The following is a 26,095-nucleotide window of genomic DNA, read 5'->3' on the forward strand; positions in this document are numbered from 1 at the left end:
GTTCGTGATTGCAGACAGTGTTTTTTAATCAGTACTGTCTGCGCCGTTGCGTTTTCAGAGCGTAGCTGGAATGTTCCTCAGAGCTCCACCATTATCCAGGTGGCAGAACTATGTCAGAAGTACAGTGCAGCGATTTTAAATAAGCCGTGGGAACTTCCTTAGGCCGGTATTACACTATCAAATTTCTTTGTCAAATATCTTTGTCCAGTATCTCTGTCAAAGATAGTTGATGGTGTAATAGGGAACTTTGTCAAATGTCGTCCAATATTTGATCAAATCTGGGGCCTCGCTGTAGATTTGATCAAAGAAGTCGCTTGTCTTCTGTTCACTGCAATGAGACATGTTACCACATGGAGTGCTAGCATCGCTGCATTCTGTCGTCTGTAGTGTTTTTAAAAACATTGCGAGTAAATACAATTGGTGTGTGCCGACAACTACAAAATTAATAGAGATGTATGAAGCTGATGAGGCGCTTTACGTGAGGCACGCTGAATACAAAAATAGATTACGAAGATTGGAGACCTAACCCAACCTCCTGTAGCAAGGAATCGGAGTGTTACAGTGAGCCTGTCTTCTGCAGATGTAGCAGTTCTTAAGCGAATATTGTGCTTTGTGATATCAAGATACACTTCATTGAGCACATCCATTCTTAAATAATTGATGTACGACTTGACGTCTTCCACTATAAGCTCACGTAACAAGTTTTGTTGAATGCTTTTATCGTGTCGTCGTAAAACCCACGGCTTCACCCAGGTATGTTTCCTTTTTTTTTTTTTTCCCCGCTTCTCTTCCGCATATGCACACAGTGCAATTGTGGTACAACTGCTGCGGTTCATAACAAGTTGTTGTCAGCCATCTTGAACTTTGACGGAAAATGACAGTGTAATACCCCTTCTAGCGCTACGTCAAAGATCTTTGTCAAATGTATTTGACGTAATATTTGATCACATCTTTGATCAAATCTTTGACAAAAGAAATTTGATAGTGTAATACTGGCCTTATAGATGCGAACTGTCTTCAGACCATGTTCGACCATCTGAACTGAGATAGATGCCAGCAATGAGGTGGAGTCAGACGGAAAAGTGACGCATATAATTTTGTCGGGATATATTATTGAATTCATGACGTGCACATCAGTATACGTGTTAATTAGAAAGGACTTGCCCTAAAGTGGAACAATTGTTTTTAAAGAATAGCTTTTCTCTAAGCTTAATTTCACTCTAATGTCACCAGTTACTTAGCATACACGTGATTCGAAATAACCTCTCATCACGCCTCGGATATGAATACATATTATGATCGACGGCTAAATCCGTACTCCTCAGTACGTAGAACATAGAATTTTAAGTGTATCATACGTTTGTTCCTTCTCGCTAAATTCTCGAACGCAGAGTTACAGGAATATTAGCCATCTGTTTATTATTATTATTATTATTTCATCTTCACCGTATCTACGGGCCGAATTTTCAAGGGCCTGGCAACCTGTAACCGGAGAAGTGCTGTTCTTGAGTGATTGTGAAGATAACGAATGTGGTGTCAACTGTTTGTTGCGCAGTAACAGGACAACAGGTTGCTGCGACTGATTGTGGTTATTCAGATGAGAATAGCTAAGACTGCTGTCGTCAGCAACAAAAATAACATTTTAAATTACTGAAAATTATTCTTATGGCTGCGTAATTGCGCATACACTGACGTGAATTGTGTCTAATGACAATTTGACTGTAACCGCGAAATATGAAATATATTCGAAAGCGCAACTGTTGTACCACCAAAAGCTCACAAGACGTTTGCAATAACAATAAAAATATTTTGTGGCACCCAGGTTCGGAGCTGAGGGGGCCGGAGAACCAACTCATATTTTATGCATGGTTGAGAAGGAGACGACGGACGAGTTCTCATGAAATAACTCAGAGCCACTTAAAAACCAATGTTTATTAAACACAAAATTACTAATGCTACGCGGGCATTTGACTGGCACGTAGGTAAGTTCTAAATAGATCTGAATACTTTCCTCATTAACGTTTTTAGTATTTTGGCATTTGCTGGCAACTCGTTGGGAGAAAAAAAATCAAAAATGAGATTGCAGTGGTCGTGGATGCTCATTTAGTAAAACGTCCATTACATGTTGTGGATTGATAAAAGCTCTGTCAGTCGGATCCAACCCAAGAACCTGTACTCCGGGCTTCCCTATAAAGCTCAGCTATGATTCACGGCAACTTCTGATGAGCAGCCTTAACTACAAATAATCATAGATGACTACCTGATTATTTTATTTACAGACCTGAATATACATGGCCTCTTTTTTCGTCTCTCATTTGTTCCCTAAAACTGTACGAGAAACTGACTCGTTACTGCCATGTGCCGTAGAGAAAAAGCACTTTCACGTATTGTCTGCAATTTTAACATTCCGTTAACCATGCTGGAGGTTACCGTCAAAAATCCGTTAAAATATTTTCCGTCAATAAAGTCCGTCAGGATAAAAAGGCAGCAGATACAAATTTTTACTGATTTTATTTATTTCATCTCACATATAACCTCAAACGTTATACAGCTAAATCTAAATCGTCTCTTTAAGTACTGGAATCTTGGTTGTCAGTGGTAGCTGTAGATGTCGAAAGCTTATAACTTTTACACTGTTGCATCCTTAGCCTCTTCCTTTTGGCACTAGCAGTATGTTTAAAATTACATTACCATCTTTATCTTCACTATATTTTTAAGTTTAGATTTTTATTACATACATTACAGTAAAAAAAACCTATAGACTTCAGCATTGTAATAAGGTAATAAAGTGGAAAAAGAAAAACCATACAATTCCTTGAAGGGATGTTTGCGAGTTGCGTTTTCATACTCTACCTCTCACCACACTGTAAAGTTTGTGTTCATTTGCAGTTCTAAAAGCGATATTTCGTTACTTGAATACTGAAAATGGAATACCAGAGGAGTTACAGGTTCTTCGTGACCTTCGGTAAATTTTTATAAGTTAGCAAATTGATGTAAGTTATTTTTAACAGATAAACGAAAGAACACATGAAAAGCTCAAAGATAACTGTAATTTCACCATTTTACCATTGATACGAATCCGAACCAAAGGTAAGATTCTGCGTCCAAGTAATTTTCAACACTTAACTCTTAGGGGGTCAATGTTTGGACGACGTATGGCCACTTTAGAGGCCAAAACCCCGATTAATGTTGATAAATCTAGTTTACTTGGATCAGCATTTTTGTCTTCAAACTTTTTGTTGATTCTTCGCAGCTCTTCTAATATAGGGCACAAAAATGAAAATAAAGCCATATTGCTTCCACCTTTGTACAAATTATATACTAATTTAGCAGTATAGTTTCAAGGTAGTTATTTGTATATGCCTTTAGTTCATTCCACTGATTTAAAATCATCAGCCTCGAGATTCATAGGCTCTAGCGATTTTTAACAGGTCGTGACCTTCATTAATCGTTCTGTAGAGTTCTTCGTAGTCAGTCTGCCGATGCAGCGAAACTGTCTCGGAAAACATAAAATACAAAATTCCCGGTAAGGTCCCTTTTGAGGCTTGGGAGCCAGCAACCTGAATGGAGTGCACAAGCATCGAACAAGGGCGAGTCGTGCGATGTCTTTAGTTTTGCATGTACATTATTACTTACTTCGATCATAACACAGCCATTGAATGTTTAGATAGCCAATAATAATTTTGCAGTCCAAATGAAATCACTCGAAGGTGACCTTAATTGGCTAAACAATACCGTCTGCAATATATTCGGTTAATGTTGGGAGCTTCAAAAATAAAATTTTTATTTTATTTAATATCTTGATGTAATGTATTACTAAAATGGCAATAATCAATAACTTTTAGGCGCATTGATTTTGACAATTTGCAGTTCTTAACATGCTTTTGTGTAATTACTTAAGCGTTAAGATATAAATATTTGTTATTGCTACTCACTATACAGTGACAAAACTTGTACTCCGGAAATTATTCACCAAACTATCGTGTTCTAACAATCCAGTCTTTAAGAAGTTCATCTTAGAGCCTCTTATTGCGAAACGTGCCGTCAAATCATACATTAGGCATTTTTAACAGATAACGCAGCTAAGACACGAAAAACTGTAAGCTGTGTTCTGTTTAAAGACGCGACCACTGATCGCTTGTAAGATTGTTGCTCGGTTAGAGTACTGTCGAACAAGTCTGCTCGATCATGAAATTGGCGGCAGACTATTTGCACTCTGCAGTATTGCAAATAGACAAATTAACTGCGTTCTTGTATTTAGTACAAAACCACAGCACTATCGTGAGAAACCTTAAAATATAACAGTATTTTACGTTGAAAGATCAGCTGAAGGCGGAATTTTCAGCAAGGAAGAACGTAGTTTCCGTTAAGTTCGTCAGCCGTTAAAGAAAATTTCCCCTTTAACCATGATCTTGAATCGTTAGGTCTGACGAAAAATCGGTTGAATTGGCAGCACAGATTGCCTGTTGGCTTCCATCTAGGGATCTTCGGCCAAGGTTTAGTGATTTTCTAACATTTATCCGGTTGGAATTGTCAAAAGATTCGCCGACCTTTGTTGGTGTAGTACTGCAGTCGAGCCTGTTGCTGTAATGGTAACATCTGAGCACCTAGATCTAATTCTTATTGTAATAGTTCGATGAACTACTTCAAGTGAACCACATAGTTAATAATATCGAAGGACGAATAAGTGAGAGCACTTAGAAAATCCGTGAACTGTTAAATCAGAAAGCAAAATTAGTCTACAAAAGCTTAATGATTCTTAGGAACAAACACAGTGCGTGTGTTTTTATACTGCTCTTCCACTAATCCTTGTTGCTATCATGTGCAATTTTTGACGTGGTAGGTAAAGGGAACTAAGTGAAAGCACTGTGTTGTGAGCGCTGAGCAAGACGTTCTTTCGCCGCACTGCCCATCACCCAGCGGAGGTTAACAGTAACGTCGTTTTCAGTGAGTTACTGGTGTTTCATAAGCCACTTATTGCTAACACGTCTAAAAGAAAGTGCAAGTTTACTAAAGAATTACAAGAAAAGTATTCCCTTTTTACACGTAACAGGGATGAATTTGAACGTGAGTGTAGAGCCTAGAATATAATTTTAGGCATGTTAGTTGCAATGAGTTCCACGACTGTCTGAACTATGATAAACCGTTGAGAAGCATACGCGGTGCAGGAAAGTATTCTTGAGCTACGGTTAACCAGGAGCAAATGGCAGGAAACAATGACATACCTATTATAATTGTTTCTAAATATAAAAGTGTAATAATAGAGAATATCTACTGGTTTTTCATGTTTCCATGACCTGCGAGCCCCATAGTTCTGATCCATACTTGTCAATAGAAATCGGAAGACTTCGTGCCATGTGTAGCTGTTGCTAGACTGTGCGACATGAGGGATGTACTCAGGATCAGGGAAGGAGAGGACGGCAAAGGAGTCAGAGCAACTAAGTGGACTGTCGTAAAGGTTTAGGTCTCCCGATCAGAAGCTGTGCGCACAGTTAACCGTTGGAGTCCAGCTAAGGATGGGAAAAACCGGTGCCTGCATTTTAGTTCTTAAAACCGGTATTTTTCGGTATTTGTTTGGTCCGTGTTGTAACAGGTGTTTTATTTTTTATTACCAACCGAGTAAAAACTGAAATATCGATTAGCCATGACAGCAGCGGAAAATTGAAATTTTCGTTTTTTAGTAAACGTTTCTTAGAGAGGAGTAATTTTATTTGTAAAACTTGCATGTGTTTGAAAGATTGCGTTATTATAGAAAACGGGAGAAGCGATCAGTGCTAGTTTAGTAACACTGCCGACAGAAACGAGCAACAGACACATGGCAGAACAACTGGTAAAGCGGCGGTGAGATACTATTTCCTCTTGCTGCGTGTCATTGCTTAAGGGAACCACACTGTGGTTCGGTTTTCATCATATTTCGATAGATTAAGGTTTTATTTAAGCACTCTGAAAAAGATATTGCTGAAAAAAATTTTTTTCGAGCATTTAAAGAACATTTTCCTACCACGTGTGTTTGTGCGACACGACCACTTTTCTGCATATATTTTAGATCTTTATATCCCCTACATTGCACGTTAGGAATTTTTTTTGCTCCCGAGTGTGTTGGCTATCCTTGGAATGCAACGGTCGGTATTCTTTCGTTTCTGCTGTGTGCAAACAACACGCTTTCAAACACGCGGTTAGTTTTGTTCAAGTGTGATTGCGAGTAGTTGTTATAGAAAACTTGCAGGTATACTATGGGCAGGCAATTAGGAGAAATAAAGAAACTCCGGAGGCAATGAAGAGAGATGTTTTTCCGTAAGTCCTCGACTGACGATAAGCCATGTCATGGATTGTGTCCATCAGGAGAAAATTCGTGGTGCAAATACAATAGGGCTCAGGCAACTGCTGAATCTTATTCTCACCAGCATTCTCTTCCTGCTGCTGTTATTACAGCAATTAAACCTATTTTCTGAGACGTGGCTCATCCTGAACTTCTAAGGAAATATCTGCATGGGCAGACACAGAACCCAAATGAATGTTTCAACAGCATAATTTGGAACCGCCTCCCTAAAGCTGTATTTGTAGGCATGCATAGAATGAAACTAGGAGCTCATGATGCTGTTATTACATTCAATTGTGGTAATATTGGAAAGTAAGAGGTACTGAAAAAGCTGGGAATTAATCCTGGTGAAAATATGATCACTGGGCTGCAACATTGCGATAAAGTGAGGATAGCCGATGCAGACCAGCAAGTAATATGGGCAAGAAGGAAAGACAAACATGCAGGAAGGTGAAAAAGAAGCTGTAAGACATGCTAGAGGCCAAAGAAGGGCCATCATATGCAGCAGGACAGTTTTAATTAACTGTAAGTAACAAATTTCAAAAGTTTTTTCTTTAAAGTCAGCTTCCCGCAAACTAAAATTTTCAGTACATATGCCCCATTATATCAGAAACTATCATAGATAAATGAATGAAATTTTCAGAGACTCTGCATAACATAAAAAGCCACCTCTGGTACTACATTCATTAATATTCCCCCCTCAGAAAGTTCACAAAAATATTTTCTGCAGAAAAAACTTAATATTTTTTGTTAATAAATTTAAAAAAGTAGTCCTTAAAAAGTATAAAATGGATAAGTAGATTTTAGTACAGTTGACTCTATTAGCATCATGTAACATACACTAAAAATATTAAGGTCCTGCATCAAATAGTTTTTTTCAGAAATGAGTCAAATAATCAACATGGGTTGGATAGGCAGGGTGTGGTCCCCTTAATTAGGGTAGGCCTAAGCGTATATGTGCAGGATACAGGACTTGCCCACTTGGTCTGTGCAGTAGTTTCTCGCTGTCGTCGCCGGACATCCATTGTATTGCAGAATGATACCAACCCCCACGGAGTGACGTAGCAATGTAGTACAATGCTTAATTTGATTTAAAATATTAAAAGTTTGACTGCCATTTCTATGAAATAACAAGAGGAAGGAAATTACGTTAACAGTAATAAAAACCTAACATTTATTCGTTCATAGTACACAGTAGAAACAGAAAGTAGCTCATACACTGCCTACGTATACGTAACATGCATTTACCTGCTTGTAGGCCTTGAAAACTGACAAATTAACACGAAAAACAGAGTTCTTGAATATCTGTTTTCAACGTTTAGCACTCCCCATTCGTAATACCCAAATAGTGGTATGGTTCCCGATTACAGCATAATTTTTGAGCAGAGTTAAAAAAAATGGAATCAACAGGAGAATACTGGTGTTTTTTTTATATAGTATTCAACCACGTACCACTTTTCGGGAAAAACAGCGAACGGTGGACGACTCACTTTCTTTTATTTGCCAACTTAATTTAATATTTTGATTGTATGTTTGTTGACATTGAGAGAATCAAATTTTTTCAGTTTTTGTTCGATTCTATATCACAGGAAATTATAGGAATGAAAAACAGGTTATTTTGAACGGCTTTAACAGCCAGGTTAAAATAGCATGGTGGGAAAAAACAATGTAGACGGAAACTGGTTGTTTCAGCGATAACCGCCATCCTTAGTCCAGTGCTTGGAACGCTTAGGTCCTGGGAGAGGCCTGTACTCATTATCACGGAAGGAGAGCTTCTTTCACGCGCATCCTAACTTCCTGTGGGTAGGGGAAGCGAGGAGGGAAGATCGCTCCGAACAGTTCCTTTCCCGATGCAGTTCATTTGAGCTAGTTCGTTAATGAACTTACACATACCTAGTCATTGCCTTTGTGGTTGTCCCCATTTTAATGCAGCGGTCGTTCACTGCATCACGGATAGGCAGGATCCGTTTATCTTTAGGCTCTCTTCTTTCTTGATAAGACTGGCGCCATGCCTGTGAATGGAATTGCCGCACAAACAGACGTGGTAGCTCTTCTTCACAGCGAGAACTTGCGCTCCTGGTCGATTTTATATCCCGTTTGGTCTTACAAAGCACGTGCTTCGCCACGACCTATTTCTCGATCTCAGCCAGCCTCCAATACCGTTTTTAAATAAGTTACATAACCAATCACTTTTTTGAGTAATTGTTTGATTCAATGAATCGGTTTTCGAACCTTTTCAGGTTCATCTGCAGATAGTTTCTGGAGGTTACATCATCTGAAGATGAACATGAAAAGGTTCGAAAACCGGTTTATCAAAAAAACATAATTATTCAAAAAAATTACTATTTGCAGTTTTGTCACTTCTTGACATTCAATTAAGTCACGGGTCCTAAAATACTCGTAATGGATATGCTTAATACAGTGTTTGTTCGATGGTCTTGGTGTTAATGTTCGAATGGCCGGACAATCAGCGCCAGGCAAGCCATTTAAATTCATAAACGTGACAATAGCTTGATGAAGAAACCCTCAAGAGAAACGGATCCTGAATTCCCGTGCTGCAGCGAACAAATTTTGCTGGTAACAGGGGGAGAACCACACCTGCAATGGCCTTGAAAGTTCCCCTGAAGTTGGCGCAGTTAGTATAATTGTAATCTAGGACCACAGGCTCGACGCCACTCTGCCGCCTGCAAAAGAAGGTGACTCTTTGACAATGCCAGCCACTCGTGCAGGAGAAATGTCAGGAAGAAAATCATTAAACATAATGCCAGCCGAACAACTTTATAAAGTAAACACGCAATACGTCAAAAAGTCACAACGGAAGCTTCAACAATCTGCAGATTACTGCCTCTATTTCAGACAAAATTTTCTTCTGTTTTTTCCATGGTCTATATATGTGCGGCAAAAATTTTTGTGTTGCTTTTCTTAGAAAAAAAAAACAAACAAAAAAACCTTATATTGGAAAAAATGAAACAATGATATACTTCATTGTTTGAAAAAACGTGGCCCACTTTCTCATGCTTTCTGGTGTTTTGTTTTATTTGATTATCTTAAATTGTGACATATCAGTGAAAAGGCTTGCAATGTATTGTCATCAGAATCCAGTAACATTTTTGAGAAGTATCTTCCTACTAACTTTCCTGTAGTACGCAACACCGATGACTGCTTGATGACCTAGCCACCTACATTTAGTGCTACCTCATATATTGGAGTTGTATTAATAGAAATTGTGGTTCATATCGTATTTCTGATTTGAATCAACTGGTTTTCCTGTTGTTAACAGCCGCATATCCGCCTCCCCCCCCCCCCCCCCCCCCCAATCTATTTATACTCTCCAGCAGTTCAACCGGATTACATTACTGTGTATGAATGACACATCTCAGAATGAACATTCCGTACCTTTGATCATTTTAGTGCTTCTGTGAAACGTACTGGGTTCGCCGACATACTCGCCCCAGAGCTTTTTTCCCCCATTTTCCACAAGCTGCACTCAACTATTCTTTAACTTATTTCTTCTTATCCTCTGCGAGACACAGTTCAGTATTTTGTATGATAATTGCATTTTCATGCTTCCCGGTGTTTCCCAAAGTTTATAGTCCTTTCTTAGTCATACTCCTACACATAACTGTAATAATAAAATTAATTCTCTAGATGTTTTTATCCCTCCGTCTCAAGTCGTCTTTCGGAAGTGGATTATAGTTACGGCCAAGTGGTCCGATCCAAAACCAACGGATAATGCAGACAATCCATTATCCGGAAAGTGTTACATAGCTCGTTTAAAATAGTTGTGTATTAGGCGATAGTCTCCTTCCTGCACGCTGTGGGATCTGCCTTGCTTGGTAAAGTTTCGCAAGTACCGGTACTCTACTGACAAAAAAGGCAACAAAGTTAGCGGGTGGAGACTTGGTAAGATGTGTGCTTGGCTCCTACAACTTGACTGGCAAATACGTCGATTAGAAAGTTATTTTAATCGTAGTGTAGTAGCGTTATGTGGTTTTCGTATCTACACACACATGAAAACATAAGAAATACAAATTCTGAGGACTGCTATTAATACCGACATGTAGATCTACGTTCGAGTTACTAATTCATTATATTCAAGTTAGTAACCCATATTTGTATAGGGCATCTCAATCACTTTGCCAATAAAGTTGAGAATCTTTTATAGCCATTTCCGCCTTTGCGTGAGTGGTAGTTATTTAGCCGCATGTGTGCAGTTTAGTTCCGAAGCTTATTTAGTGCCAGAAGAAGTAGTTTATGCACTCAGTTGTGAACAGTTCAGTGTTAGTATATTCTTCTAATTTGCAGTAATTTTACGTGAAAAACATCTTTTGCGTTCTGGAAAATAAAACTACAGTCTATGTAAAAGTACTGCGAAAATGGCCACAACAAGAAACTTCTTATGTATTTTAACTTCTATAAATACAATAAATTAACAAATCCACGTTTTTGTCCTCCTTTCGGATACCATGAACATAGCTTATTCCAGAGAAGCAATTGTAGTTGCAGTTATGAAAAAATGAGATACAGGTACAAGCTTTCTGTTAGTGTAAAAATGACAATTTGCCCTAAAAGGAAGTGAACGCACTTTTCAACAGTTAGGATCTGCATAATGTATCAAATTAATGAAACTGTTGGTTCATGAGTAGTGAGCTATGACAAGCCGAAATAAAAGTATGCTCCAGGTGAGGCTCGAACTCACAACCCCGGCATTGCTCACGACCACTGTCTTATAAGTACCGTGCGCTAACCGATTGCGCCACTGGAGCTACGGCCTCAGCGTTTCCTCAGACTGCTGGAAGTCACAGTGACGTGCGTGACCGAGCTCAGTTGTTCATTGAATTACTATTATATTAACGGTCGTTTTTCCTTCGTTCTTACAAGTGAACTGTTTAATTACAGTGTACAAAATGTTGTATCCCCACCATCAACGCCCTGATATAACGTTACGATCGTTAGTTGCCTGAAGGAGAAAGAGCTTCGCGGAAAGTGAAGCCGCCATCTTGTGTGCGAGCATCGCTGTTCGTGCGTGAAGTCAGACCCAACCTATGCATTTCGTGTTGAGTGAATAATGAAACCAGCGAAGAGCAGAAATACAAACGTGCCATGTAGAAATACAAGTATGCTAATATTCATGGCCCTGCTAATAACGGTAAATGATGTTTCGTACTCCATGTGGCCCTGTGGCGCAATGGATAACGCGTCTGACTACGGATCAGAAGATTCCAGGTTCGAATCCTGGCAGGGTCGATTATTTTTATGGCACGGAGGTATAAGAAATTTGTAATTTTATGTAGGATACCCATAAATTTTAATCTCTAGATGTATTTTTCATGAAATTAATGAAGACTTTTTCTAATTTCAACTTTTACTTCTTGTGCATTGGTCGGAAGGTGTATAGTGTTCTTTGAATAAAAAGTGGAACTTCACGCATTCTTTTTTGAACTCCTAAAGAATGTAAATTTGTATTGAGACAGAAAGCTGCAGTCATCTGTGTGGTAGTTTAGTGACGCATTTACATAGGAAATACTGTGCGAGGAACCTGAGCCCTGAAGTTGAAATTTTTATTAACAATCACAAGAGTCTGCACTGTAGTGGGTACTTCATTTCATAAATTTGGCTTTTCTATCCACAGAGCATAGAAGTAAACAGTGGCTTTCGGGAACGTTTGAGACAGTAGTTGTGCTTTGTATGCTTCTGTTACTTTGTATCGACATTATTCAGCTTTAAAAATATATATATGGGAATAAAAAAAATTTCCAGCTGTTTCCTCAATATTCAGAAATGAAAGAAAAATTGGTTAGAGTAATCAGGAGGGAGAACTGCAAAACCATCGAATCACAATCCTATTTGCAGTGCCCATTTAAGAGAAGATTGACGATTATCGTTTTCGAAGACGTTTGAGGAAGGATGCCGGTCCATCGATAGGTTCAGGACATCTACCACATTTACAGCTATCAACATCCAAGGGCGCCCATGCTATTGTTTGTAGGGGCTAGGGGGTGGGGTCCGAATCTCGGAGTACGGAGTTCAAATGGTTCAGATGGCTTTAAGCACTATTGGACTTCACAACTGAGATCATCAATCCCCTAGACTACGTCAACTTTACTAACCTAAGGACATCACACACATCCATGCCCGAGGCAGGATTCGAACCTGCGACTGTAGCAGCCGCGTGGAGTATTGAGTACACTCAATATTTTGGAAGACGAATGGCGACTGGTAAGTAGCCATAGAAGAATTCCAGTGTCTACTCTCTTTAGCATCCTGCGCAGTATACAATTTTAAATCCTGTTATTGAAAGACACCTGTCAACACTATTTTTCTCCTTTCCTTGTGAGCAAGATGGCGGACGGGGTCCGTCTCATAACACGGGACATTTAGAAGCAAACGTACTAATAACAAGTGTAAACAGAGCAGTACTTAAGACTTTCCGGACTTGTCTTCATCCACGAGCAGAGGCTGAGTAGTATACTTAAAAAATATATATATAAAAATGCCGAACCATGGATTAGTTCCTGTATATTTGTAATACGTTATACAGCTTATAATCATACTAATTCATGTTGTCTCATTTCAGCTACTCATGATGATCACGAGTCCCATATTAGCTAGTATCTATGTACAAACTGAAGAGGAGGATCAGTAAAACAATGCGTCAGAAGTTTGCCAAGTGCTCAAAGAAAAGTAGAAAAATAAACATGGTTTGGTGTGCAATTTGATGGTAAATGCAATAGCCATTTGATAGCTTATTGGCTGGAATGAAAAAAAAAGTTGTATGGTACATCGATCTAGGATGCGGAAATAATGATGTAGCTCCGATAGCCAGTGAAGTGTTACACATAAAATATGTCAATTGGTTGTGGAAACTACCTATAGGCTACGCACCGGTGATCGGATTTATTCGCTGACATTTCAGTGCTTGCAGCGTCCATCAAATATGAACATCAAAGTCGCCCCAATCACTTGCGATGGTACATCATCGAATTTTTCTTCTTTTGAAAGGTTTGATTGTGATTTGAAAGACCCGAAACAACTGTTGACACATTTAACAACTGAATCTCACCATGTCAGTATTCTTCAAGGGGGCGGTTTGTACCAGATCCGGATAACAGCTGTGTAAGCTTTCTCTTCACATACTAAAGTTAGTGCAAAATTCTTTGCATGACAACGAGGGCGTAATGGACTGGAATGGCAGAGCGATCGACTGGAATTTTTTCAAAAATTATTGCAGCTACAAGAAATCGAAAAAACGAATTAAAAAAACATCTATGGTTCAAGAATAAAAAAAACGAAACTTAAGTCGACAGTTAAACTGTTAAGTAGAAGAGTTGTGGATGCTTTGAAATATTGTAATGTAAAGAACATAAACGGTTTGAAGACGATGACGTAAAGTCGAATCCACCATTTTTAATAACTTACTTGACATTCTGAACTCAAGAAGCATTAGAGAAAGATATTTGAAACAAGCCAGCAACGAAAGAAATGAAGCGGAGGCTTTTCTCACGTTAGAGAAGGCAGATAATTACATCCAATGCCTGAAAGAGAACTGATAGATTTGAGCGCAGTGGCTCCCGGAAAAATGGTTTAATGGGTATTCTTGTTGTTATGAGTAGCATACGCAATATGTGAGAGACGTAACAACATAAGAAATTACTGAAGTACATACCCATGTGTAAAAGAAGAAAGTTTCTTCGAACGACTGTTCCGTTAAATCAGGAGGAGAGGAGTCAATGACGATAACCCAAGTGCCTATATGTTCTGCCACTTGCCATGAAAATAATCACACATAAACAGCTTCATGACAGCAATGCTAATAGTGGAAAAGCAACACCACTTGACAAAATCGATCTTCTTGGACTGGGCACAAACAGTAAATTAAGCAGTGAAGATAAATTTACTTTATCTGTGCTAAAAGCAGTTCTGTTAGATTCTGAAACTACAACAGAAAGCAATGAAGACGACTTTCTTGCAATAGTGGAACCAGTTTTTCAACTTTTGTGTTGGATGTTGTCGAATACATTGCAGGCTACGTTGCGCGAAGCCTAGATTGGAAAATAAAATGTGAAGCATATTTAAGGGCTATCACCATGGACAGTAAGAACAGCCCTTTAAAATAATCTAACAGTTTGGTGTCAATTAAAAACCGTCGAGGGGGGGGGGGGGGGGTGCAGCCATCTTCGTATGTTAACTACATTTGTAAGATTTGTAAATCGATTTTTAAGACCACCTTAAAACGCAGACTGAAGAGTAATGTTAGCCAATTAGTTCATCGACGTATTTATACATCAAGCATGACCTGCTGTGTAAAATGACCACTACTTCTCGACTGCTGTAGAAGATAATCACAGAACCTGGTTGAAGGAAAGCATCAGGAAAATTTATTTCAGTATTAGAAAATATATCCATGACCAAAATCAGAAAATCGAAGAACAAAAAATCAGGCAGAAAATGAAAAAAAATAGTTCCTTTCAAAGGTCTGTAACAAGTGTGCTAAATGCAATAATATTAAAATGTAAAATAATAAATGCTTTGTTATCAAACATATTATTATTTTGTAATCTGTTTTCACATGTTGATCTCTTTAATAAAGATAAATATCAATGTTTTTTGTACAGTTTTTACAATGTTGCCTGTAGTATTGAGTTGATTCATTCATTTATGTAATTAACTTCAAAACTAATAAATGTAAAGCAAACCCGATAGCCTGTCGAGATGATCCAGTGAATAAACAATGAGACAGATGAAAGAGCAATGAGGCTGGTACTGTGATAGTTGCAGGGGGTACCCAAAGCGGGGGGGGGGGGGGGGGGGGGGGCGGGCGGAGGTCCCAGCACGTGCCCTCCAGTCCTTCGCCACGGGAAAAGCTCAGAGGCTTTGTGCATATACCATCCTATTCATTTACCTCAGCTATTTCCTTTTAAAATATTTTTTGCACATACATACAATACTGTTAATCATTATAAACGTCAACAAATAAGGTTTAGTTACATTAAGGATTTCGTCTAGTAGAACTATTTCAATGCAGAGTTGTTAAAATATGCCTTTCGGTACTTTCTGAATATCATACTCCACAGACAGACAAATGAACATTGGACACTGCAACAAATTATTATTTAGCTTATGTATTTATGTTGTTGTGTGCAGGGTTGTTATGTACACTCTAATTCTGAACTTGAAACCAGAAATATGATAAATGTTAACTGATAGTGCTCATGAAGAAAAAAAAAGAGAGAAACGATGGCTTTTATGTCGTACTGTGTATAAATGATTTACTGTGACATTGCGGTAGTAAATATTTTAGTGCACAAACTTACATGGGGAGTTGTTATCAGACTGATGTAAGAGACTTTACAGCAACTTTAATCACAGTAGAAAGATTATTTAGCAGCTTACTGAAGATGAAGACAAGCACTCAAGGAAATCCACAAAGAAATATCTTTTGCATTTGGAATGTCGGTTCGGTAGCAGTCAAATGTATTTATAAAACCATGTATATCTCCTCAATTTCTTTGGATTCGGTTTTAAGATAGTAAAAACACACAGATCATGTGTAACAAGTCTATACGACATTCTTGAGCAGGGTAACATTTTTTCTGACACCAAATATCCTGTCTACAAATGAGGTGAACCACTTGGATTTCAATTTGCTAAATTTAGAAGTGGCTATCAAATGGAATCATGTTGCTTGAATGCATAATGGAAGTCAGAAGTTAATAAATCTTCCGCAGGAGAAATTATTCACAAAACAAAGTGCATATTGATTAACCAATTACATTTCAAGTAAACTTCTTTCAAGAACGTATAAACAGCAATTACAGTACTTCAATAAAGTAGGACTGCTTTAATCAAAACTAATAGTTTTAGCTGTATTGTGAGTCGATGTATAAATGCTCAAGTTAATCTTTGTGAGGAAATTTTTATGTTCTTATGTGCCAGAAAAGGCCAAATATTAAGAACAGAAATAAGTGAGTGAAGAAGGAAAAGATGTAGTGAAATACTGAAGGAGTAATAGGGAGATAAAACAACAAACGACAAATCATTGAATTTGAGAAATAGTTCTAAGATGGATAGTTAATTTATATATATTGTGTGTGTGTGTGTGTGTGTGTGTGTGTGTGTGTGTGTGTGTGTGTGTGTGGGGAGGGGGGTGTGATTTTTTTTCTGCTGTGTACGAAGTCCAGTGATTGATGGAAGAGAGTCTAATGACCTTACGACCGGAAATGCATGGTTTCCATACTAGAGAACATATATCCGATCATACATAGTTACAGAGACTGCAGTCTAATAGCCACTGTTACACTGTTTGGTTTTCTCCTAATGGTGGTACTGTACCTCATATGTCATGCCCGAGCGCGCTCTCCTGCCATAGTAATTGGTAATGTTACGTCCGATTCACTTCTCTTGCTGACTGACCTTGTAGTTGACGTGATACAGTGCTGTACACTATAGTTACGTATTCGAATCGAGAGTTTGCCGACATGATGTTCACTTATGGAAAGACAAATGGCAACAGCCGGCAGGCAGCAAGGTTGTATTAGGAGACCTATCCGCGCCGACAACATTCAATGCTTGCAATAGTTTTTCGCTATTTGTCTGAGACAAGGTTGTTTCAGAAAGCATGAAATCGTGTAGGACGTACCCGAAATGTTCGGACACCAGATATGGAAGAAAGTGTAATTAACACTGTGGAAGGCGACTGGCGTGTCAGTACCAGGCAGTTGGCCACCTTTATGCGGAGAGGTGTTTTCAACTTTCACAATAGTCATGTGTGAGATAGTATACAGAACCCTCATGGTACGGTGACAGTGAATCATCAGCATCGGTGCAGCTGGAATGTGTGGGCCAGGATAATTGGCGACCATATTTTGGGACCAGTCTGCCTTCCACGTCGCTTAACAGACCAGACCTACCGACGTTTCCTTCGCCTCCCCTGCTGGAAGAAATGCTATTGATGATTCGAAGGGTTATGTGGCTGCAACATGAGGGTGCTCCAACCCACTTCGCCCTTAACGTACAGGTGTATCTGCATCGTGTCTACCCTGGTCGATGGATCAGATGAGGGGGTCCAGTTGCATGGATGCTCGTTCACCAGATCTCAACCCACACGACTTCTGGTTTTGGGAACATCTCAAAAGTATCGTGTGTGCTGAGCCTATTTCAGATGTGGAGACATTGGAGCAGTGTATTCATCCTGCCTTTGACACTGTTCGGATGCAGCTTGGGCTATGTAAACGTGAGAGACAGAACATGTATGCATTGAGGCACATAGAAACCATTTTCGTCTCTGTAACAACGTATGATTGAACAAATGTTCTCTAGCATGGAAACAATGCATTTCAGGACATACGTTCCGGTTCTAGGCGCTACAGTCTGGAACCTCGCGACCGCTACGATCGAGGGTTCGAATCCTGCTTCGGGCATGGATGTGTGTGATGTCCTTAGGTTAGTTTGGTTTAAGTAGTTCTAAGTTCTAGGGGACTGATGACCTTAGAAGTTAATTCCCATAGTGCTCAGAGCCATTTGAACCATTTTTGACATAAGTTAGACCTTTTTTGTTGTTTATGCTCTCATCGATCAATTCCTTGAGTTCTTGTACGGTGGGAATAACTACCAAGTGTATGGTTCAAGAAATGAAATTGAAAATGCCTTGCTTATGCATACAGTTCACATCGTTGAGGTTTTATGAATAAAATTGTGGGAAAACAGTTAGCAAAACAGCTCAAGAGATTCACAGGAACAACATTATATTCTATATGACAACAGTTTCAATAAAAGAAAAGCAAAATTAAACAGGGGCTACATGTTGTAAAGACAAATTCTTTACATTCACCACCAACGAACCTTTCAATTTGTGCCACATATTCTCAAGAACGCACATACTTTTAAGTTCAACGTAAAATAATATGTGCGAAATGTTTCCTATGCTGAAAGAAGTATGTTTTGAAATGATTTCGTCATGAAATTACGGAAAATGATTTTGTAATAAACTAACACTAACTTTGGTCTGCTGAGATTGGAAGTCAAGGCTGATGAAATCATTAAGTCATCAGGAATAATTCTTCAGTTGCAGAAATACATAATAATCGAATCCTTACACGCATTATGGTTTAGAACAGATAATTTGGATAACTGTGTTGTCAGATATTGTTCTTTCCGACGTAAATCTATACTCTTGAACACTCTAATTGTGAAAATATGAACTCTGTGACAATTCCTTTCAGTCAAACTTTCATCAGCATATGTCTATACATCAATACATTCTGGATTGGTCATCACTGACATTGGCACTGTGAGTGCCCTTTTTCCTTTAGATTTAAAAATAATGTCGTCTCCCCCTTAAGCAGTGGTTTTTCTACTCTGAGGACTAGCTGAAAAATTGTTGTGCATTTTGTAAATATTTGTTTTTAGACTGCGACATTGGTTACAGTGTTATTAGTGTTACTTTTAAAAACTAAACGCATACGTTATGTTCAACTGTGTTAAGACTCTTAGCGTTTGATTTTGTTGTTGTTACTAGTTTGATTGTGTAGTTTCATTGGTGATAATACATATAACATGTAATTGACGACATTGAGTTAATTCCATTGTTAAAGAAATGGGTATGTATTTCTCTATAAAATTTTATGTCGCTGGAAATAAACGGTTCCTCAGGCAAGTTGGTACTCCAGCAGTTTCACAGTGTAAGGATGTTACTACGGCCATTTTCTAATATCCATTTGCTACAGAGATTTTGTTTCCGCCCATTGATAGCCATAAGATGAACTCAGAATTTGAATACGTGATTCAGTTATAAGCAGTACCATATAATTACTATGGCAAGAATGTGCACTAGCAGTTACACTAAACTCTGTGATCCAGAACTCAGTAGTACGCCAACACAAGTCATATATGATGACGAAACAACAGGGCTTAACATGGCGACCTTTGATGCCGTACAAAGCTCATCAAATCCCGAAAATATAGCCATTGTGGTGCACAGGCGACATCTCGGCCGAACTCTGAAGCAAAAAGGCATTTCAAATACTTCTCCTCTAGTGAAGAACAAAATATGGAAATCAGTGCTACAACAGGCAAAATTAGAAGAGTAAGTAGAGGCACTTAGCACAGAGAACACTAAACTGATGCAACGAGTAGAAATACTGACCTCAGAGTGCATATTGGTACAGGGATCACGGCCCCTGAAGCCTTCGGCCGTTAAAGACCAGAGGGACAGATGACATGCTTAGAAGAAAATCGGAGGTAAAGACAAGGAGTTGAGTTGTTTTGCGACTCTGTACCCAATGCCAAAGAAAAAATACAGTACTTCGAAGACGAACTGCGAAAGGCACTAAATGAAAATCGAGCTCGAAGTACTGAAAACAAAATTTTCGCGTAGTCCTCCGTATTTGTTGCAGCAGCTGGAAGCCAAAAATACAGCAAAACCACCACAGAAGGAAGAGACCAAAGAAAAACAGGCCACGATAATATTCATAAGACCTACTAATAATCAAGACGTGGACGAAGTCAGACAAACTATGACTACAGAAATAGACCCAGAACAGTGAAAACTAAAAATCAAAGCGATTAGAATCACACCAACGGTAGTAATTCTAGAGATTTCTATATAAGTAGACTGCAAGAATCTCCTAGCAAAGACAAGGACAATGTATACTAAGTGTGAAGAGAGGAAAAAAGCACAAACAGCGCGTAGTTATGTACGAGGTTCCAAGGACAGTAACTGAGGACGAATTCATGTAGCTCCACGAACTAAACCTGGTTGACAATCTAACCAGAGAAGAATTTGAAGTTCAAAGCAGGCCCAAAGGACGAAACACAACAAATATAATTCTGGAAGTCACACCAAAAGTTTATACAATTCTATTGAATAAAGAAAATGTTTTTACCAACTCCATGGCACCGAACGTAGAGGATTATGGCGTAGTAACAAAGTGCTGTGTTCTGGGACTTGTGACTAAATACGCCAAGAGACACAGATAACTGGCGCCAACTGTGGAGAAACAGGACATTTAAAAGCAAATTGCATATTACTGAATCTCCTGTGGACTGCATCCCATGTAAACAAAGAACCATAACTTACAAAAAAGCGAAGGACCAGAGTGCCCCACCAACAGACAACTACACGACCGACTGATCGGAAAAATGCCGTCTGAGTTATCGTGAAAACGGGAAACAACTGAGACTACTTCAACTTAACATGATGGAGAGCAGGCTAGTGAGTAATGAGCTCTCATGACGCTTATATTGTAGCTTCAGTGCATGCCCAATACTTCAACGTGATCCAACCATATGTGCAGTGGATGGACAGCGGCAAAGTATGCAAAGGGGAGAAAGCTGTTGACTAGCTGATATAAATGTTCGGTCAGCACTCTGGCATGGTAGCACTTGTGATGCAGTAACGAGGGGGAAATCATCATCGCGGCCTTTGCTGAGTTCAACCAGTATGTCGTAAATACAGGACAACCGCCAGCTATTGACAACAGGGTACAAAGCAACATAGATATCGCAGTAGCCAATCACAGCACTCCCTTGCTGTCATACATGGGATGTACATCAGTATCTGACACACAGCAATCACGACGCAATAGTAATAGAGCTGCAGGCAACTTACTAGAGGGAGAATTACAATGACAAGCAATTAAACTTGCAAAAAGCAAACTGGGCAAAAGTAAGGCAATAATGGAAACAGCTAATTTGGACATGGGACAAAGCAGTGTCGACCACACAGTACATGTCGTCGCGCAATTGCTAGTAAGAGCGCAGGACCAAGCAATTCCGAAGTTTAAGAATAGATTAAATGCAAGAGCTTACACTACTGCGTCGGGACTCTAGGAAAAGCGTAAATTTTACCACAGGGTATTAACTGTGCAGGAAAACATAGTACCGAGAGACTACAGAGCAAAAGCTAAATACAGAGAGAAACTAATCGTCATAAGACAGCAGCACTGGAGGAGCACTGCTTCACAAGCCTCTCCTAGACTATAACTGGATGTCAGATGGCCCAGAGCATACAGAATTGTGGAGAAATCTAGACGCTGACCATGAGACTGGGACAGCAACTTTTCCTTTTGCAGAAAGGGAGGTGCTAATAGCAGTTTTTCAAATGAAGGAAAAAAACACCTGGAGCTGGTGGATTCTAGAGGTCCCTCAACAAATAACACCATTCCTAAAAGAAATACTAAATGAAGCTCTGATATTACGATACGTACCAGCGACTTTAAAAACAGCCAATACACATCTTATCAACAAGTTCATAGAAAAAAAAATCCGACCTTAGGCAAAGCGCAAGAACGGCTGCCGTTTAACCTCTTAAAAGCACACAGAGAACTTACGGGCTTCAGTGATAACCAGTTCGGGTTCCAAAGGAACAAGTCAATAGACGCTGTGAATCACATTAAACAAGCATTACGGCTAACTCACGAAACAGACTGGAAATATGGACTCGTAATACTGATAAATATTCCAAGTGCATTCGACAATATGTGATGGCCCGCATTATTTGCGCGCCTAAGAAGTTGCAAATACCAGCATACCTGTATCATAGTTAAAGGGACTACCGCCGAGATAGTGGTACAACGGAGAGCAGGAAACTGCCAACTATTAAATAAAATAACAAAGGGATGTCCACAGTTTGATCCACCTAGGGCACGTATTTTGGGACATAACAATAGTTCCACTCGTTAACCTTGGGGAGTAGGACGCAAACACCATCGGGATAGTGGGATATGCCGACGATTCAAGAGCAGACTTTCAACGCAACGCTAGCAACAATCCTTGAAATGAACTAGTGGTGCTGGAAGAATAAGCTTAGCATAGCCCTGAACAAGACTTTATACATGCTAATGAAAGGTAACTTGTGGTAAGACCCTACTACACGTCTTGGAAACAACATCGTAAGAAAGCAGATTACTAGATACCTAGAAGTTCACTTGCATGACAGACTTATCATAAACAGCCTCATAAGACTGGTCACAGAAAAGGCAGTCACAATACCGCGTAAACTGGCGAGAATAAATACCGTCGAATACAGAATGCCTCTAATTCCGATTTAAGACCTATTACTATGCATTATAAGAGTCCATAGTGTTTTTCGCTGCAAGTAATTGGGCACACAGACTAAACCTATCAACTATCGTAAATGCTTCTCGCCGAGGACATCGAAGTGTAGTACAGCTATCAGGAGCCTTTGGAACAACGTACATCGAAGCCCAGTGTTTGTTGCTTGTCACCTATTCAATTGACCTTACCGTTAAATGTAGAGTTGAACATATTGGCTGAGATTAGGAAGGCATACCCACAAAAAAATAACGAAAAAGATGCAGGGTGACTGCCTGACAACAACACTACGATGCCAGCGCTAACGTTAGAAGATTGTACTCATTTTTCCCTAACATCGAGGAAGGATTTCGTATGGAACATGATCCAATCAAAGAAGAGAGCCACTTCCTAAAAAGCTGTGGACCATACACAATGTACATAAACCGCATAAAGCAAGGCTACGAAGGTAATTGCAGATGTGGACGTCTGGGTACGCCACATTATTTTGACGTGCAACAGACAGGAACCTAGATGGCAAATCCAGCTGTCACAAGATGACTTAAATCAATCGATGTGGGATTCAGAGATACGGAAATACTTAGTTGAAGCTGCAGGCAAGATCCCAAGGGCAGTACAAAAAAGCAAGACAGCATTAACACCTATGGAAACAATGAAGAAATAATGTAAATTGTCACCATATATACAACTGTCATGACCAATGTGACACGTGTTAAAGGTGATAAACACTCGTAGTATCTTATGGTTTAAAGATGTAAATTTAAAGGTCTAAAAGCTAAAAGGTTTTAATCTTTTATTTTAATTACAATGTTGTCATATTTTAAATTCTCTTCAGGTTTTAAGAATTAACTAGCTGATAAGTAACATGCAGTCTCCTAAATATTTTGTGTGTTTTAAGTTAGGTGGAATACTTCAGCTTCTTAATGTATTAATGTTTCAAAATTGAGTCTGAGACATGGACATAAGTGGGGGTAAAATTTTAAAATAGGTATTTTTCATGTTTAAGCATTTACATGTTTTAAAGTTTTACGTTTCAATATTCTACTACTTCAGGCGGTTGAATACCCAGATTTTGTTATTTAAGGTTACAGTTATATATTTATCTGGGAATATAATTCACATTCTTATATTAAAAGTAACTATGATAAAAACCCAAAACCTAATATAAATCGTACAGGACTTTAAGCTAGTCTTAGTAAAATAGTTAGCAGGGTTCAGAATAGAAGTTTCAGAACGTCAAGTGAATATTGCAGAGCATCAAGAATCTGAGTGTTAAGTGTAAAAACTGAACTATTGTACTTTGACTAGAGACAATCGTATGTGATTACAAATGATTATGGGCGTTCCAAGACACCTTTGTACTATGAATCCAAAAATTACCTACCAGTATTGTCAACTGTTTAAATAATTATAAACTCAAATTTATATCCAGGCATTGTGAATGAAATAACAGCGAATGAAACCACTTAAACTTCCAGGCATGGAATAAAATTTCTTTTTGCAGTTTTAATTTTATTTTAAACTATTGCATCATAGTGAAAATTTTTGTAAGTCAATACCAGTTTATATTTGTTTAAAGAAAATAGACGAAGCTTCAAACAATGACTAAAACAGCGGGCACAATGATCCACTTCCACGTGATGGGACACGGACAACGCCACACACAGCAGAAACCAGCCTGTGTGAAATACGAGGTGTGTGAGAAACGTAATGAGAAAGGCAACACTGCGAGTGATCTGGCAATGCTGTGTTCTGTGTAGAATGGTGTGTTTATCCCTCTCCGATGCTCTGTCAGAGTTTCAGCACCGTACAGCCTTCACGTGGTTCTTGAGAGCGCCATCAGTGAAGATGTTTTTCTTGTGTGTTACGAAAATGGAGTAGTGGAATTTAGAGCAACGTTATACCATAAAGTTCTGTGTTAGGCTTCGGGAATCCGCGAGTATGACATCTGAAAATTTGAAACAGGCCTATGGGGACAACCCTTTTCAAGAGCACTAGTTTTTCCCTAGCACAAATCATATTTGGAAGGCCAAGAACGCATTGAAGCTGAACCTTCAGATTCAGAAACCAACGAAAACGTCGAACTAGTACGTGCTCTTGTGAAATTGTTACTTCTGTATAAACTGTCAACTACGTGTTTTAGAGTGATGTCCTTGAAGGCTCAAGAGAAGAGTGAATCGATTGAGACCTCGGACATTGCTCCAATGTTAGGCGCGTGATGGGGCCCCTTAGGGATATGGCGGATAAGGAGGGGAAGAAATCCAGTGTGCACTCCGTGTGCATCCCGGGTGGAGTCATTCCGGATGTGGAAAGGGTCCTTCCGGATGCCATGAAGAGCACAGGGTGCAGCCAGCTGCAGGTGGTGGCACATGTCGGCACTAATGACGTGTGTCGCTTTGTATCTGAGGAAATTCTCTCTGGATTCCAGCGGCTGTCTGATTTGGTGAAGGCTGCCGGTCTTGCTTACGAGATGAAGGCACAGCTCACCATCTGCAGCATCGTTGACAGAACAGACTGCGGACCTTTGGTGCAGAGCCGGGTGGAGGGTCTGAATCAGAGGCTCAGATGGTTTTGCGACCATGTTGGCTGCAGATTCCTTGACTTGCGCCATAGGGTGGTGGGGTTTCGGGTTCCGCTGAATAGGTCAGAAGTTCACTACACTCAGCTGAAGGCTACACGGGTAGCGGAGGTTGTGTGGCGTGGACTGGGCGTTTTTTTTTAGGTTAGAAGGCCTCGGGAAAGTACGGGGTGGGCTGCAATATCAAAGGGTGCATGGCAAATACAGGACGTGCTTGGATCAAGGAACAGTCGGAATTATAGTTGTAAATTGTTGTAGTTGTGCTGGGAAAGTCCCTGAGCTTCAAGCGCTAATAGAAAGTACAGAAACTGAAATCGTTATAGGTAAAGAAAGCTGGCTAAGGTCTGAAATAAGTTCTGCAGAAATTTTTACGAAGTCTCAGACGATGTTCAGCAAAGATAGATTAGGCTGAATTGGTGGTGGAGTGTTTGTGTCTGTCAGTAGTAGTTTATCTTGTAGTGAAGTCGAAGTAGATACTCCGTGCGAATTGGTATGGGTGGAGGTTATACTTAACAGCCGAACTAAGTTAATAATTGGCTCCTTCTACCGACCTCCAGACTCCGATGATATAGTTGCTGAACAGAAAAAATTTGAGTCTCGTAACAAATAAATACCCCACTCATACGGTTATAGTTGGTGGGGACTACAACCGTCCCTCGATATGTTGACAAAAATACTTGTTCAAAACCGGTGGTAGGCAGAAAACATCTTCCGAGATTGTCCTAAATGCTTTCTCCGAAACTTATTTCGAGCAGTTAGTCCACGTACCCACGCGAATTGTAAATGGTTGCGAAAACACACTTGACCTCTTCGCCGCAAACAATCCAGAGCTAATAGAGAACATGACTGATACAGGGATTAGTGATCACGGGTCGTTGTAGCTAGGCTCAATGCCATTTCTTCCAAATTCACCAGCAACCAACGCAAATAATTTTATTTAAAAAAGCGGATAAAGTGTCACTAGAAGCCTTTCTAAGAGAAAATCTCCATTCCTTCCGAACTGACTATGCAAATGTAGACGAGATGTGGCTCAAATTCAAAGATATAGTAGCAACAGCAATTGAGAGATTCATACCTCATAAATTGGTAAGAGATGGAACTGATCCCCCATGGTACACTAAACAGGTCCGAACGCTGTTGCAGAG

General features: G+C 39.4%; 1 protein-coding gene and 2 non-coding genes across 3 annotated transcripts in view; 1 reads left to right on the forward strand and 2 right to left on the reverse strand.

Moving 5' to 3' along the window:
- Nucleotides 1–26,095, reverse strand: part of LOC124545177 (chondroadherin-like protein) — a 186,021-nt gene that overhangs the window by 52,539 nt on the left and 107,387 nt on the right. The window lies entirely within an intron of this gene.
- Trnai-uau lies at nt 10,994–11,085 on the reverse strand. The gene is given in 2 exon segments: nt 10,994–11,029; nt 11,048–11,085. It is a non-coding gene; the product is annotated as a tRNA-Ile (tRNA).
- On the forward strand, nt 11,494–11,566 carry Trnar-acg. Its single transcript has one exon. It is a non-coding gene; the product is annotated as a tRNA-Arg (tRNA).

The sequence above is a fragment of the Schistocerca americana genome, chromosome 8 (genome assembly GCF_021461395.2).
Source record: "Schistocerca americana isolate TAMUIC-IGC-003095 chromosome 8, iqSchAmer2.1, whole genome shotgun sequence".
Taxonomy (NCBI): Eukaryota; Metazoa; Arthropoda; class Insecta; order Orthoptera; family Acrididae; genus Schistocerca; species Schistocerca americana.